The 16,886-nt window shown below is 38.9% G+C and overlaps 1 long non-coding RNA gene across 1 annotated transcript in view; it reads left to right on the top strand.

The window, feature by feature from the left end:
- Positions 1 to 16,886, top strand: part of LOC124054081 — a 30,383-nt gene that overhangs the window by 11,867 nt on the left and 1,630 nt on the right. The window contains exons 2-3 of the long non-coding RNA XR_006842310.1: positions 652 to 719; positions 869 to 935. This is a non-coding gene — a long non-coding RNA (uncharacterized LOC124054081). The remainder of the gene's footprint in view (positions 1 to 651; positions 720 to 868; positions 936 to 16,886) is intronic.

The raw sequence follows: 16,886 nt of genomic DNA, 5'->3' as shown, positions 1-16,886 counted from the left end.
GAAAATGATCACTGTGAATGTAATAAGGCTTTAACGTGTTTGCCTGAGAAAACGACTTGGGTTCCCCACGGTGTTTTGAATTAGAAAAACGTCAGGTTAAAACCCCACCTGTGTCTCTGGCTCAATGTGGAGTCACCTCACTCCTCTTCCTCCTCCTCCTCCTCCTCCCTGCTCTGGTCCTGCTTGTAAAATTACCTGCATGCAGGCCAGATTTGAAAACACTGCCATGCCACAGTTCCCCTCCAGACGTGCTCAATCTCCCCTTTAGGACACTGATTTCACTTTCACAAATTTTTATGTCGTCTATTACTCCTACTTGAGGAAAGATGAAGACCTCTAACAAATCTACAAAGTCTATCTAATTTTCACATTGAAGTTGTTTTTTCAAGTAGGTGTAATTAGCACAAAAACTGTGGTGTCACCCATTTTCTCCATGAAATAGACCAGGGTGAATGAAGGTGGAAGTCATTTCCTTTGATTATGATATATGATAAGCAATGAAGCATCTTTTTGTGAACATTCAAAATTGCATATGGTCCAGGTCCTTTAATGTTGTAATTTTTAGAAAATCAAACGCCTTTCTGGCACTATTTATGGTCTGTATTTTTCAAGAGTAACCCTTTAATGTATTTACATTCTACTTTCTTTCAGATTCAAATGGCCCATCTATCCACAAGAGACTTACAGAACATGATCCATGGATTGAATCCAGTGCTAAGGTTTGTATTATAAGCATACTGTTCATTCTCTTATTGTCATGTGAGGGATGGATGACGTTTTGGATTTTACTGAGAAGCAGTCACAAGCAATCATTTATGAAAAATGTGTCTACAAAACAACAGTCATTTTCTGTATTTTTTGATAACAGAGCAACTATGAATATTGCATGGAGTAGGAGAAGGCCGCAGGCTGTACACCTCCAACTTCTCATCAAGGTAACCAACTCTACTGTGCTCTGCTTCAGTGTGGAAAAACTATGCAGGAAAACCAAATATTGACAGATTTCTCTATTAAAATAATGTGGGGTTGTTTGACAGCACTGCAAACAGATTCACCCACTGAACTTCTGGTGCATGTCTGACAAAGTAGCTGCTCATCGAGTAGTCCTAGTAGTATAAAATCATACTTACTGTGACCACCTGCACCAGAGGTATTGACAAATCAACAAGGACTTCAATTTTAAGGTTTACTTAAATGCATTCAAAAGCGGTGTTATAGGAATGGAAGAAGCTGAAATAATAATAATAAAAAAAAAACCTCCCAAGACTCCAGTGGAATGGAAAAGCCACTGAGCAACAAAGTGTGCATTAAGGATCCATCTCCTGAATATTATTCCAGGAGGAGTCTTTTATGGATACTTGAAATTTGAGTGATTTTATGACTACGGCGGTCTATGCGATATAATCACATTAAACTCCCTAAAAAGGGTCCTCCTAAATCCTCCTTATGTTCGTCAGATCCCTTATAACCACAGACCTGAAGTGAAAAACAAACTGCTGGGCTTTTTCTGACTAAATTATTCCACTGTCATCACGAACAGCGGCGGCCTGTCAATCGAATTTTGCAAACTGTCACTGTAACAACTCAATACAGTCTACATGAAGTCCTATGGAACAACAGTTGTCTGTTCTGACCTTTCCTCTTTGCCACAGCTTTCAATGGCAGCATCTGTCCTCTAGCTATACCACAGCTTTACATTCTGCCTGCCTGTCTGACTGCCCGAGGGCACTTAAGGTGTCTACTGCTAATTCCACCTGAGCTTTTAATTACCTCATTAATTTAGGCTGACAGGGTAGGTTAAAACCCCTCTGTGATCCCCAGGCTCCATACACGGACATTAGCCACTGAATGGGAGGCCATAACCCGGTCCCCTTTTTTGAGACCCTTAAGTGTTTTACAAGGTTTATACCTAATCCACAACTTTATCTTTATGGATCTTGGCCTGCTTTTTCAAAAGCAGCTTAATTGGCTTACAGTTGAAGCAACATCATCTCAGAGCTTGGCTTGGAAAGTCGAGTCTGAAAGTGGGTTTTAGGCACATTACACCCAACGTGACAGCTAAGCTAGGATAGCCCCCCTTATGAAACCATCAGTTGAGGATTTCCACCGTGGCTTGAGCTAAGCCATGTCCCATCCGCATCCATTCTATAGACGGTCAAGGAAGGACAGAGAGGGAGGAAAATACAATGGCTTGAAGCATCCTGGAGATCCTATCTAGACAGAGGAGTAATAAGTAGAGGGCTGAGAGGAGGGTTATATTGGTCTAGCTGGATAGCATGAAGGAGAAAGGAGGGCCATCACACATGTCCAACCTTGACAGAAGATGGGATTAGAAAGGGAAGGGAGGGGCAGACAGACAGACAGAGATAGAGAACAGACACAGAGGAAGTGATAGTGAAGGAGAAGAGGAGAGGGTGAAAGAAGGAATGGGGGAGAGGAAGATTGATGGCTGACTCGTTCTCGCTAGGTGATTTTTTTTTCCCATCTCTCCAGACGAAGCCAGCATCCACGAGGCTCCACTTTTACTATGGCCGATCGAAATGGGCAGATGGTGAGAAAGGAGAAGAAAATGATAAAATCAGAGAGGCGTTGAGCAGATGGAAAAAGGAATAGGGAGATAGTTTTTGATGATTGTACCGATTAAGCAATAGTGAGCAAATGGTTGAATAGTAAGGGGAAAATAATTTAGGAAAGTTAGGGCAAACTATACAAAGTATGAAAATGTTTAATAAAAGTGCAAAAGAAATTTATTCTTGTTTGTCTTTTTTTAGACATTTTGGCATTTCTACTTTATTTGATGTAATAGTAGCAGCATCCAACACCTGCAAAAAGCCAAATGAGGGTAGCCAACAGGATCTGGTGATTTCAAGTGCACCTTGTAAACTCCATACTCAAATAACCACATAGGATGCTTAAAATGGGAAAATTTGTGAAAAAATACTGAAATACATGGGCCACATCCATCATTACTTTCTTGTTCTTGGAGTTTTTTTAAGAATTAGACACTAAAATCATAACATTCTCCCATTCATTTCCATACAGGTAAAGTTTAAAAACACTAAAAAAATCAAATCAAATTGTTGTCATCAAACTCCACAATATTTTCGTACAAAAGGTCCTTATGTACCCCTGTGATAATTTTCAAGTTGTCAACACTAAAGTCATACCAAACAGTGGATCTTTTCATCAGTCAACTGGGCTGAGTGGTTAATTTGAACTACGAGGGTGCATCCTGTTTGTTTTAAAGAGAACTGTTGCTCAACTCTGTTCTCCTAACCCATTACACAGAGATGCTCAAAGTGAAATTCATTTTAACAACAGCTCGAGGTTCTTGGCCACACAAAACAGAGCAGCAAACTGAACTAAATGGCATAATTTTGTTTAACATGTAAAGCAGTCATTTGTATGTTTGGTCATATCCGTGATGTTTTGGTGGAAATTGATTATTCAATTAAATGACAAAAAGAGTACAATGAGCCTGACAGTTTTATTGTTGAAACTGCCATTATATTCAGTTGGAGAATCACTGAGTGCACTCACAAGTTAATCTATTAATTGATCAGTTTTGGCATAATTATATAAGCTCTGCAATGACTGCAAATTCTCTGGATTTCTATATGGAAAACAGCTTTGAAATCTTCACATTAACAAAATGCATGAAACATTTATGAAAGAGTTTGAGCCCTTCCATCCTTTTTAATGCAATAACCATTCAATGTATTTATATTCTGCAACTACTTCATTATATAGTTGTCTTTAATGATAGTGGCGGAGTCCGCCATTTGCGTGTTTCCTAAGCCGGTGGGATTCACAGGAAGTGATGCAACATGCGATTCACTGCAATTTGATCTCAGTGATAGCTTCACTGTTCACTGCTGCTGATTCAAACAAAAGATTTGAACTTGGGTGAATGTGGGTTATGCACAAAATACTGTATACATTACACCCCCTAACACCCCCTAATTTATTTGTTTCTGCACTGAAATATGCTGCGTGATACCACATTAAGGCATGAACAACAATTTTACTATGGCTGCAGTATACAGAGAGACTAAAAGTGTTATACAACTGAATTTCTCTTGTTAGCTACAAATCCAGTGTTGGATGTCGTGTTTCCATGACCCCAGGCCACCAAAGCCGCAGCATGGATCAGCAAAGTCGATGCACCATAACCCATGTATGATATGGGATGCGAGTCCTTTATTTTGTTCAGCTCCAGTGTGTTTCTGTATAAAATTTGCGCTATATTTAAAGCACAGAGAGCTGGATATGGATTCCAATCTCTGAAATCATGTCAGATTGTTTGAGGTTTGTGGAGAGTTCATTGATTTGCAAAAACGGAAATTTGCTACTTAAGTGACTGTCAATTCCTTTTATTGTGCGTCAATTAAAATTAGCAGTTAATGCAAAAGACAAAACAAATCCTGTCCTTTAATAGACATATTAGGAGCAAATTGAGACCATTTCTTAGTATTATTTAAATATCTATTAAATCACAGCAATATTGCTGTAAATACTCTTGTACATGTTCTGTCAAATGAATAATTTGTAGATACCAGACTTTCTTAAAACTTGTAAAATATTTAAAAGAAACTCTCTTCAGACAAAGCATCAAAAATGTGTCACCAAACACTACATTAGCTCCAATTTTATAATAACTTGTGCAAACATGACCCTAAAACTTTGTTTCAGAAGCACTCTCAACACAAAACAGCCAGAGGCGACAGGAAATGCAATAAATGGAAAAAGATGATAAGAGATATGAAAACTTTTCCTATACCAACTTTGCTAAACTAGGTCGAAACTAACACCGAGCAATAAATCATACCAATTTCCAACGAATAACTTGATAATAGTCAAGGCTACCATATGAAAGTAGGGATGAAGCCCTGTATGTCCTTCCCATACCTGCAAGGCTCACTTCCCATCCTTTAAAAAAACACTGAATAAACTTTACTTGCAGTTTACAGGTCCATTAAATCAACTGGGATAGTGGCAGAGAGCAGAGGGGAGAGGTATTACATTCGTGTTATTGGTCAAATATCGCTGGCCTGTGAAGGGAAAAAAAAAAAAGAGATATCTAGCATGGGCCTGGCAAATGGATAAAGAGTGTGTGTGTGTGTGTGTGTGTGTGTTGGGGGGGGGGTAACAGCTATGTCCTTTCTGATAAGTGAGTTTTCACTTGCCTTCAACCCCCTCCCTTCTGTAATAAGAGTTGACACCTATTTGTGACATATGACTGTATCTCTGATTGCCTGGGGCGTGATAGCATCCCGACGCCCCGCTCAGCTGGCGATGGAGGGATAGCAAGCTTGAGCGATGGAGAAATAGAGGGGTTTGTGGCTCAAATGTGCCGGGCACCATGATGCTATATCTGTGGGAGATATTGAGGCTGTGCGTGTGTGTGAGTGTGTGTGTGTGAGCTGTGGGGAGGGCGACAGAAAAATTGGAAAAGTGTGCAGTTCATTCGTTGGTTGCTTTTAGATGTGCTGGATGGCATGTAGGAGTAGATGGATGGTTGTATAGGTGGATGGCAAATTATTGGATACCTTTAGGGACTCCATTTATACACATTTCCCTTTGCTAGCCTGCTACTCAGTGCTGCAGGGCAGAGCAGACATGCTTCTGGAGGGAAACTTCCACCAACTGTGGGATCCCCAGGTGCTCCCAGGCCAGCTGTGGGGTGTATTTCCTCCATCACATCACTGGTCAGCCCTGAGGTTCCTTCACAGGTGGCTTGCCCATTACACATCCAGGAAGAGGCACACTTATGAGTGAACCCTCTCAGTTGGGTTCTCTGCAGATCGAAGCGGAAAGGCACAGTTCTGCAGTCCTTCTACTGCAGAGCTCTTTACCATATTTTACTAAATAACCGTACGTCTCACTTGGCCCATAGACTTAAGAGTATAAATGAAGAGCTCTTCTCCTAAATGTGATAAACGCCAATTTTTTAAAAAAAATGAGTTTGTCATGCCAATTTGCTGTGTGCTGAACCATCAACGTTTCATGCCAAATCGCTATATTTCCTTGATTAAAATGTGCTGCAAGATGCAGTTCCTTTCCAAACCACAATAGGCGCCAAACCTATTTATAGCCAAAATGTAATTTTTCCTCTCGACAAATCGGAATTCGGTGAGTTTTCATATAACACAAGTGAAAAGGCAGCATCCGAAAGTCCAGGACCGGAACGTCTCTTGTGCAACAGTCCCACGGAGAAGGTGCCCGTTGGCAAGGCGACCTTCATTAAAGTGTTTGGGAAGTAAAATTTTGTTTTTTTTTAATACTGTTTTGTAGGTTTCTCTCTTGTGACAACAAGCATGCTAACGTGACAAGGAAAGTACTGATAGTAGTGCTAGCCTACTGATGTCATTGCTATAGAGCAGGGTTAGGGAAGCCAAGTGTATGTGTATGTGCATGTGTATGTATGTGTGTGACTCCTAATGGCTTTGAGGTCAATAAAAAACTGTAGGACATCTGTAAAGACGAGAGAGAGAGAGATAGTGAGGCTGTAGGCAGCAAAAATGGATGGGTTTATAGCGTTTGGAAAAAAATAAAATAAACTTTGAATTTATAATCAACAATCATTGTTCAACATGTTCAGCCTAAGCCAACAAACCATTTTAACAGGATAAACTGAATATTAACAAAATGTGTGGGTCTAGGTAGAAATAGTCATTTTCCCAAAAACTATAAAAATGGATTTACAATGTTTTGGAAAAGAGCTCTAGAAATGATGGCATTATGAACATAAAATTTGCTTGAAAATTGAAAGTTGTCAAAGTTTAAAAAGTTATAATACTTAAAACATAACGGATCTTTTATTCAGATTTAGATGCTCTTTCAACAGTTTTACAGTCACCACTTTTAATGGTGATCCACTGCCGGCAAATCTGACTGACCATAACATATTCTGCTTCCTTCATGCCTCCAGTGCTGCAATGCACTCATGTTTTGTTGAAATGTTGAAAGAGTATAGGGAAACAACCTGCACTTTTGCAAAGTTATTCACTGTGGTCAGTCACTACTGCTCTCAGCCTTTGTTCCCTTTGTGCAATGCTGTTAGCATTGTCTGTGTTTCTTGCATTCGTCAGTTTTTCGCGGGTATTCAGTAAAAAGCTTTAGGCTGAAAAAAAAATATGTGGGGATGTATTGGTGTGGGTGGATTGCTTCAAGTACCATTGAGAGGTTGAAATACAATCCAGGAACGTCTTGTTGAGTAAAATATCCTTGTGTTTTAAGGCTAAATAAACACCTACAAATGGTTCAAAACACTGCTCTATGCACAGGGAAAGTCATCACTGCAGCGATTATTTTATTCTCTATCTCAATAATCACAAGGTAATCAGCAGAAAAACACCTTCACTTCATAAAGTAACAGACAAAGAATGAAAGCTTGCACATATTTGATTGGACAACGCAGAAATGATTGCTGGACGGATTTTCCCAGAGAGCCCTGCAAATCTTTGTCCGAGCCCGCTGCTTTGATTCTTTTCATGTAATCCTGCAGTCTGTCTGAACGCGACCTTAGTCCTCCACCTTGGAGCTACATCCCTCCTGCTTGAATGGAGCAAGCCAACTTTTCACATATATATGTATATAAAAACGTGGTTTAAAATTTGGGAGTCCTATATGTCAATGCCAGCCACCTCACATTCAGCAGTGCAGTTGAAGTGCACTTTGAAGCTGAAGCTTGATCAGGCTTTAAAGACATCACAAAGGAAAACAATTTAAAATGTTCTCCACATTGAAACCCTGACTATGGATATCAAGGAAAGAGAGACAAAGTGCAACTCTTTCAACACACCGAACTAGAGCTACTTGACAAATGCAAAATACCCACATCAGCGGACCCCAAGACCCCAAACATCAGCTCATACAAAAATAAATGACACAACCTTGAGCTTTTCTTTAGTAGTCTGAATTTGAGACGAGCCTTTATTTCATTATCACCATGCGCCCAGTGACTGGCTGATAACAATACTCATACACTACACCTTCAAGTTTACAGTCAGTGTTATCCTACCCCTTTGTGCATAGCATATATAAAGGTCTTGAAAAGTTCCATTTTAAATGCAGTACTTAAACCCTTTAGGATCAAAAGTTTCCATTTACATGCAGGCATGCAGACACCCCACTGCTCGCGGAGCAGAGGTTTGACACCGTGTTTCACAGATCAATGGCTCTCCTCTGCAGCATCTCTGCCATGATGAAACACAGCTCGCTCTCTGAGTCTGGGCTACATCTAGTGTGTCTAGCTAAGAAGGTCACCAAGGTTTAATAACAACAGACACACTGGTGCTTTTTTTTTTTTTTTTTATGTTATAAACATAACTGACTGATGTATTGAAAAGAAGAACACCAATATGTGAATGTTTCCCACGCAAAACAGCAATAACTGAGAAAGAAGGTGTGATGAAAGTATGTTTACAGGACACCGCCTAATCAAATTAGTTCTTCCTCCAACTTTGGAGAAACATTCAGTGGTACTGAATGTAATATTGTAATACAATAGCTGCCAGCTGCTTTGTCTTACATACCCACCAAAGCCCTCTCAGATGACCATAAGTACTCTTACCTCAACACCATCTGAGATTTTCCAAATGTATTCATTCAAATTTGACCATTGAACTGTCATTGTTTAGGTCTGTTTGATCAAGTTTGCATTTGTACTCCTACCACTACTACTTAAGAAGGTTCCTACCATTTATCCATTTCCTTAAGTTATTTCAGTGTTTCATCCATTAAATTTCGCTTATCAGTTGGGCTTCTCTGCTTGCTGACTCAATAGATCAAAGATAACGTCATGAAGTCTAACAGCTGACTCAAAAGAGGATATATCTCTCAAACAAATCCCATTTCACATTTCCATGTCTTAAAATGAGCTGATATGCTCCACAGTCTTCCCAGGTACACCCTCACAACTGCACAAGTGCCCCTGGGTTGGAATCATCACTTCAGAATATCGTTATTGACTATTTTTTCTCCATTTTTGTTGGTCTGTTCAACTTGTGGGGTCTTACAATAAACAGAAGTTAACAGTACAGAAAACAGTTCTGTAGTAGAACATCAAGCGCCAGTCTGTAAAACCTGTTTCTATAAAATCTTTATGGATTCTTCCAAGAATACCTTGAGCCACAGAGTGGGAAAAGAACCCAGATCATGTAATAACTTTATGCCATTTCTTTTCATTAACCTCAAACGCTGATAAAGCTCTAAAACTTGGAGCTAATAACCTTTGCAGCTAATGGTGTAAGACTGAATAATGTGAAGTCATCAGGCTTTGAAGTCGATGCTGCCTCCTGACCTTACAACCTGTAATGAAACGCATCTTCAGCCTAATGTAAAAAGAATTGCTACAATTGATCAGGAGTCTTTTATGTTCTTTGAGGTAAAGCGTCAAGTCAGTTCAGCTGTGGTGCATTGTTTTTCATAGCAGGAAGGTAGGAGCACAGGTGGTGTCACAGGTGTCAGACACCAGCAATCCTCAGCCCCATTCAGGACTTCTTTTACAGTACTGACCTTTACATGACACAGCGCAGTGTATATTTTTGTTGTGTTCTTAGTCCCCCTAAGGGTCTAAAGCGTGTTCTGTTTGTGCCTGTAGAATGCTTTCAAAATTTTCTTCAAAGAAAAACACCACTCAGCAGTCAGTTAAAGTTTTCAATCCAAAACCAACATCTCAATTTAAGTTGGGAAAGTGCGCTTTAGTCCACGCTGAGCCATTATTAATTTCAAGTTAATGACTGTTTGTGGAGCAGAATGAAACCTCTGTGGCAACTGCTTGAAATTACAGGTTACTGTAATACGTTGCAGGATTGTTGAAATTGTCACAGCCCTGATCAGGATTCATCAAAGGCTTCTCAATTAGGAGACATCTCCGTTGACACCGGAGAGCTTTTCAATCTAATGAAGTACCTCACATTATTGCCCTGCTAGTAAATTATTCAACTAAACTCCTCACGGGGGGTGGATGAGAAGACAGACAGAGAGAGGGGAAAAAAAAAATAAAAAATAGAAATGAAAGAAGTCTCCTCATCATTTTCAATTCATCACCTTTTTTCCATATTGCCCTCCAGATCACAGAGAATATTCAGCTAATCAGATTTATGATTTATCCCATTTAAATTCAGTCGACTTTCTCAAACGCTGAGAGATGGTGGGTGGAGAAAGTGAGACAGGCAGCAAAGCAATTTATAATCTACAGAAGACAGACACCTAGTGTGGGTGACCTCTATTTGAATGAATAAAGATTGGCTCTTTATGTGTCTCACTATTGTGCCATTTCTAATGAACATAAATTATTAATAGTTAGAGTCTCAAACTCAAAAATCGCAGGGCAGCTTTCCCTGATGTGTCTTATGAAGATCAAAATGTGGGGATTTAAAAATCAGTGGCGGCAGTACTAATGAGAAGTTATCAAATTATTATGTTCTCATGCCATATTTTACCACTTCATCACCATCTTACAGCAGCGTCTCTGGACAGGATCCCCCTCCCCGTGCCAGTTTACACCAGTGAGATTAAACGAGCATCTCATGGATGACGAGTGGTGTTTTTTTTTTTTTGTTTGTTTGTTTGTTGTTTTTTTTTTGAAGAAAATTAAACGAGACTTCTTTGTTTTCACAGCATGAACTCTACTTCAGTGTTTCTGTCAACTTCTAGCAATTCATCAACAAGGTTTTCACTGTCTACTCTTCCTTGGTATTCCCCCTGTAGGATACTAAGAGTTTTTTTCCTCTTGAAAGCATTCATTTCTCCAAAGGAAACGCTGTTTTATCACCACGGTTGCAAATTTACAAGAGGGATATTCTGCTGTTGGACTTCCAGTGAAAGCAGTTTAACATCCAGCATCCAGACACACACAAACTGTTACACTATTTTAAAACCAAACACCTGCCATTTGACCTGCTGAGTCACAGCAATGCCATCATTCGATCTGATTCCAGCTAAGATGGAGGAGTTTACACCACTCGCTTCTGCAGTGTCCTAAAACGGGCTTCATCTAGTCGTGACTCTTTGGTTACTTTCCACAGCTGTGGACAGATCAGAATGTGGGTCGAATATACCTGCTGTTATCTGGAGGACACCAGGCTGCTTCCTCTTGCTTTCCAAACAACATATCATTTTGAGCAGGAATTCAGTCACATGCAGTCCAATTACCACAATCGCTTGAACTCGATGACCTCGGGCTCATTACAGCTGAAACTTCTCTGCAACCCACAGTGAAGAAATCAAGCACATGACTCATACTAACTTTGAAAACAATTTAGCTTATTTCCTTAGAAAGAATGGCCTGTAATACAAAACAGCATGCATTTACTCCCACCTTTTTCCAGCAGCCTCAGACTTTTATGGTAGGCTGCATTTTTTTTTTTTATTTTTGTTGGAACAATTAATAACAACACTTCTTGACTGGCATCTGTGATTGGCTGCTGTTTATGATCAATACTGAGACCTAATTAAAGTTTGAATGTCAAATTTTTGACCCCCGCATTTAACACATAAATGCAATTTCCCGTCACATGGCTTCTTTTCACCCTGGGAACTAATGATAATCTTACTATCCAGTAAAATCAAATCTGTTATTTGGCATTTAATGTTATGTTTTTTAATGGCATAACAAAGAATAATAATCAACATTAATATCCTGGGAAGACAATTAGAATACACTTGAATACACTGAATAAAATTTGGGTGATTCTTTCAGCAAATTTAAGTAGGAAAAGCTGAATGAGCAACAAGGTGTGGTCTGTTTCAAGAACTGCTTCAGCCTCAGTTAGGACAAGGTTATTAAAATGTCTCATATTCAGCAATAATAATACAATATTACAAATACACAAACGCAATAACAATAATAAGCAATTTTCTAGTTAAATAAATAGAGGTCATACATGCTATCACATGGCAGCAATGACAATATATTTCAAACAATAAATCCTTCATATCTGTTTATGAAATTAACACGTGCATGCAATTCAATAAAAAATGTGAGCAGTCATATTTTAAAGATCGTATGTATCCATTGTAATTACTTAGCTGTGACAGCGTTGATTTATTGGGTTCAATTAACTTAATATTTTCTCAATAAAGGTCCATTTACTACAGTTAATTACAGATTTTATCATTTATTATCAACAATTAATCGTGTTTAACTGCGGCTTAAAAAGAATGAGCTATTAAAGCACTGCATGCTTGCGAAGTTTAAAAAAGACCTGAAAAGGTAACCTGTGTGGCTGTCCTCATGTAAACACACAATAAAAAAAACGAGCAGACTTTTACTAGCCTTTAAATTAGTTCAGTCTGATTGCAATTACAGGAGAGGCAAGGATCCTCCACAAAAAAGGCATAAGATAAGTTTAAGTGAGGGGATTTCTCAAGCAAATGTGAGAGGGTTTAGAGGTGGAGTTTATGTTGAGCTAAGCAAATCATGCCATAGCCTTTGCAAATAACTACACTGCATGGGGCATTCTGTGCAAAAAGAAGTGGATTAGGCTGAGGAGAACCCCAGGTGGGTCACTTCAGTGACAAAGCATATAATTTCAACTTGCATAACTTGCAAACAGCATAATGTAAGGGAAGACAAAAAGATGTTTCATTGGATGAAGCAGCAAGAAGCAAGAGGGTGACCTAGAGGTGGAAAGCTTACCAAAAGCACTCAGCAATGAAGAATTCTGACACCTTTTCTTTTCAGCAAAATGTATGATTGCCTCAATCAAAGACAAGTGCGGAGGCCAAAGTCATGTGGGTAGAGCACATGAAGGTGCCAAGGAGATGTCACCCCTCTAACCACAATGCACTTTGAATTGGAAGAGCTTTTTGTAAGGGAGTGTGCACAAACTGACACTCTGATGTCTCAGCAGACGCCGCAGAACATCAAAATCCACTCCAGATTTTCTGTCCCACCTTGGTTACAGAGGTCTCACAGGGTTTTTTTTCACAGGTATTTTTTTCCACTGGCCCAAAGAATATCTAGAAATAAAAGTATATAGTGTTTTTTTTTGTTTGTTTGTCTTCTCTCTGAGATCAACATAATTCAGGCACCTTTCTCTTTGCAAGGTGAATCACACATTCAAAGTTCAACCACATTATGTTTTTGTCGGTCAAGATAAAATATTGCAAACATATGTATAAACCTAAATATAACACTTTCATCACTTGCTGGAAAAGAAATTTGCCACATACTTTCACACGCACATTCCATTGCTGTGATGATGGCCATGGCACTGGTATAAATACACTGGCAGGAATATCATCTAACTGGATGGCTGCCATTGCATATTTCTGCAGCATTTCACTGAGAACGTGCCAGAAAAACATTCCCTGAGTACATTAACTGCTAAAACGTGCTGAAGCTATAAAGCCATCTTTTATGTGCAAACCAATACGATCAGATTACATCCTGTTCTCTATTCTGCCTACAGCCAATCTGTGACACTACATTCTTTCCCAAATGTACACGTACACTGATGCATCCCATCCAGCAGAAACACACACACACAAGTGCCTCAACTGTCATTGATGGATACACAGCTCTCTCTAATGAAATGGACATGCGGTTAACAGGATGTGTCCATGTAACCTTCAACCCATAATTCACTTAACACACACTAGCAATTTTAAAGATCCTGACAGCACAACGAGCCCTTAAGTGATGTTGGTAGTTTATTTGTGAAAGCCTCTCAATGATCAAAATACCCTCTGACCCCTTTCCATTTTATCAAATTGCCTTCCTGTGTCTAACACTCCTCATCTTATGCAACAAAGACAGAAAAAATACTGTACGTTGAATTAAATAACTTTGGCTTCTTTAGTTTTGACAGTAATCTTACAGTTTTCCATATAGTATAAAAAGATGATGTATTTTGAGAACAACATGGCACGATAGAACTTTTTTTCCGCAGTTCTAAAATGGTTAACGCTCTTCTGTCCACTGAGTGTGGAAAGAAGAGCAGGCGTGTGGAACATGTTCGTCGCTATGAGAAATATTCTGGGTTACACAAATCACACTGAGAGGCGAAGCTGCCTTTATTGCTGGCCACCGTGTAGGAACGACGAGCCTAAATGCAGACATGAGAGAGCACATAAGGAGACATATGTGCCGTCCACGCAGAGAAAAGACAAACACAGGCGTCGACACAGAAATGTGAGTGAGCATGTGCAGGCTCAATTGAAAAGGGTGTGAAATGAATCCAGGGCATGTTGCACTGTGGGAAGGCTTTTAACACATGCCTGGACACCAGTGAGCGGTCACAGCCCCTTACTGTGAGCTGGTCAACGCAGCTTGCAAGGCTGGTGGTAAACAATTAGCTGCATCAGCTCTCACTCAGAACTGAGTCTCACTTGGAGCTTCAGCTCTGCAAACAGAACCTCTGAGCCTGGCATAGAGCTAAACCTTTGGTTATCTTTTAAATGTCTTGTCTTCACGGGTTTCTAGATCTGTTATCCAACCTGATTGAATATTTCAGTGTTGCCATTATATGTGCTGTAAGTGATTAAATAAGTAATCAAGACAGGTAACTGGACTTCTGTAAGAAGAACAAATGGAAGGAATCATATGCCAGGCTTAGTTGACATTTTTTGAATTTTAAACACAGTTCCAGAAAATTGGCAAAAAAGGAGGCATATTAACATGCATTTCTTTTCTGTATTTTTATGTGAAAGTTGGACAATAAACAGTTGATGCTGCTATTCCCCTGTCAGGTACCATTAAAACCCTGCAGAAGAAGAGGGTGCAGCAAGCTGATAAAACTAACAGTGAGCCAGCCAAACCTCACAGTGGAAAACAGCGCTGAAAGTGTGATAAAAATGTTTATGTGTGCTTCATGAATTGATTCGAGCCAGGTTTAATATATTCTTCTGCAAATCTTCAATTTGTTCAGTATATGTGTTGTTTGTTTGATACAAATATTGCTAAAAGCTGCACAGATGGAGTTGCAGAACCCCTTTACCCTTTGTGACAATGTGTCCAACACACCATCCCAGATACTGTCCATGACGTCCATGTGAATATGATGTAATTGCTGAACAGCTCCACTTTGGCTAATCAGTTTAATTTATGAAAGGCCACAAGGAAGCAATGACAGTCGTCACTCGGTCCACCCAAGGAAAAAATTTATTAAAATCCAATTGCTGACATGCCACATATTGCGGGTGACATTTGTGTGCATGGACCAGTGTAGATCCGTAGTGATTTTATTTTACATAACATAAAAGTGCTCTAATCTCATTTCATGTGTAGGCTTATTGTTTGCTCGGTTTAACTTGAGGAATGCGGCCTTGAGGAGTGTTTTCAGAATTTACCTTTGAAATTATACAGTTAAAAAGGCAGTATTGACAAGTACACGTGGGTTACTCTGTGTCTGAAAATATCCGACTCGTGTGTGAAAGCCAAAACTCACAGCATGTAGCTTTGAAGTTTAAAGACTTGAGAACCACCTTTGTTGTGTGAAGGTTATCCACTCATCTTTGAGTGTGATTGTTTCCCTACTGTGAATGAAGCACCTATCCCATTTTTCATTTGGCAGAACTGTCGGCCTTGTAGCTATACAACTGCTACAAAGAAGTTGAGTCAAGGTTCAGATTAAATAAAAATGAGCTTTAAAAAGAAAATATGGATGAAGAGAATATTTCATACAAACTGACACACAGAATCTTAAATTTAACCTGTAAGGTTTGAAAGAGTTAAAAGAAATGTTCTATCACACTTTGGTTTTGAATAAATAAGTTTCTCTTTAATTAACTTGATATGATTTCTAAGAACACTCAACCTTTTTCCATGTTCATTTCTTTCTAAATTTGGATGTGACTTCATAGTAATGACTGGCGTGCACATTTTTGGGTCAATAAGAACAAGTAAGGCAAAATTCTGGAGTTGATAATCCAATTCTGATGCATCACACTGCAGCTGAGGTGGCTCCAAATTGGCATCAAACAAATTTATTTTTTCCCTCCTCTCTTAGGTAGAAACTTACTTACAAAGATACAAACCCAAAAGTTGAGGTAATAGAAATAAAAACACAATGGAATCACTTGCTAAGTTTTTTGAAATCTGGGTTGTAAATGAGCCCTCAAAAGCTCAAGCCAAAACTTTGCCATTTAAGCCTCAGTAAACACTTCCTTGAATAATGATTTCACACTGATATCATAAACTAAAGCTGCATTAGGATTAAATGAGATCGAGAGCACTTTGTGAAATACAGCTGTGTAGGTATAAATAACAAACAATCTGGTATAGTCTAAATATATACAAAGAAGCAACCAAAGAATAAATTCATCTGATTGCCATGCATGTAGTAATAAGAATGTGATATTTTGTTTATCCCCTTAGGGAAAACAGTTAATGATCTCTGCTAACACACAAACCACAGATTGTACTTTTGCCAACACAGATTCTTCGCTGATCTTCATTCTCAGAGGAGATGTGGGTAGCGGTGATAATGTTAAAAATATCTACTTTTGCACAATTAGATTTTGTTTATTTGTATTTAAACCTGTGTCAAATGTATTTGTATGGCTCTTCTAAGCAACATACAGGTGCTTCCAGTCTTCTTGATCAAATGTAGCAGCTCAACCAAAATTAGGAGATGGATGTAGAGGCTGAAGAATATACTTCAGTTTTAGGACCCAGATTGAGGCGAGTCACTGAAGCCCACAATAACAATTTTAAATTACTTTTATAATTGTTGCACTAAAATCATCCATATTAATGCTTGGTTTAGAGCTGATGTTAATGCTTCTTCTTTCTTTAATTCAAAAATACCTCACCGTCAAATGAATACTTTATTTTGAAGCCTCTTATTCTTTTCTATATGAGCGAATGCTTTAAAGGATAAGAACTTTCAAATTATATTTCTATTTCTGACAATTATAAGGGCTTGCACTTGGAC

Source organism: Scatophagus argus, chromosome 22, assembly GCF_020382885.2.
Source record: "Scatophagus argus isolate fScaArg1 chromosome 22, fScaArg1.pri, whole genome shotgun sequence".
Lineage (NCBI taxonomy): Eukaryota > Metazoa > Chordata > Actinopteri > Scatophagidae > Scatophagus > Scatophagus argus.
This window is presented reverse-complemented; position numbering and strand designations above follow the sequence as displayed.